This window comes from Mus caroli, chromosome 15 (assembly GCF_900094665.2).
Source record: "Mus caroli chromosome 15, CAROLI_EIJ_v1.1, whole genome shotgun sequence".
Taxonomy (NCBI): Eukaryota; Metazoa; Chordata; class Mammalia; order Rodentia; family Muridae; genus Mus; species Mus caroli.
In genome coordinates this window covers 72309709-72310669 of record NC_034584.1, presented here as the reverse complement: position 1 = coordinate 72310669, position 961 = coordinate 72309709, and positions in this window count along the sequence as shown.

The window sequence follows — 961 nt, the reverse complement described above, 5'->3', positions numbered from 1 at the left end:
GCCTGACTCACTATAAAAGGTGCTGCTTGCCCCTCTTCTCTCCCTGTCTCTTGCTCCCTTCTCTTCTCCTCTTGCTCTTGCCCCTTCCCTCTCTCTCCCCATTCTCGTCCTCCCCTCTCTCTCCATGTTTTCAAGGGTGGCCTCTACTCCTCTACTCTGCCTTTCTGCCTTTCTCTATCTCTACTCCCTCAACTCCCTCCCCATTCCCTGAATAAATTGTTTTCTATAATATACCATTCATGTGGCTGGTCCCTCAGGGGGAAGGAATGCGTCAGCATGGGCCCATGGAGGCACCCCTTGCCCCACACCTAACCTTGCCTCCACCAAACATATCCCAAGTTTTTCTATCTTTTAATAAAACACACCACTTAGGCCTAGGAATTACATAGATTTTAACCATAACCCAGCTCCTTACCAAGGTGAGTCTCTTGATGGGCAATGTGCTTAGGCTTTTCCTGGGGCAGTAATTGAAAATTCAAACTCCCTGGTGACAGAAATCCTTACCAGGCGAAAGACCTCTTGAGCTCAAGACCCACAGAGGAGCCAAGCTGATACTGAAAAAGCACTGGCCAGTCTGCCTTGATCTCCATGCTGAGAGCTCTAATCTACATGGGTAGCTAATGGCCAGAGCTTGATTGCAGCCCCTTCCTGAATTCTCAGCCCCTGCCAAGGACAAGAGGTGGAGGGAGTTCAGGGAAGGAAGCCCAGAGAGACATTCTCTAAGCCTGTGACCTCCAGCCCAAGGCAATCTCCTCCTGACCTTGCCACAGCAGAAAGAGTTAGCACCTTGGAATGTAGCACCCAAGGGAAATCGGGGTCAGAACAGAAGCTTCTCTCCAGCAAATTCAGCCAGGGACTTCCCTGTCAGGGTGGAGTATTGTAAGCTCTGCCTGGACAGCTGTTGTCTTCCCAGCAGGGAGAGAAGGAGGGGGTGAAAAGAGGGAGAGGGAGGGGGAGGGGG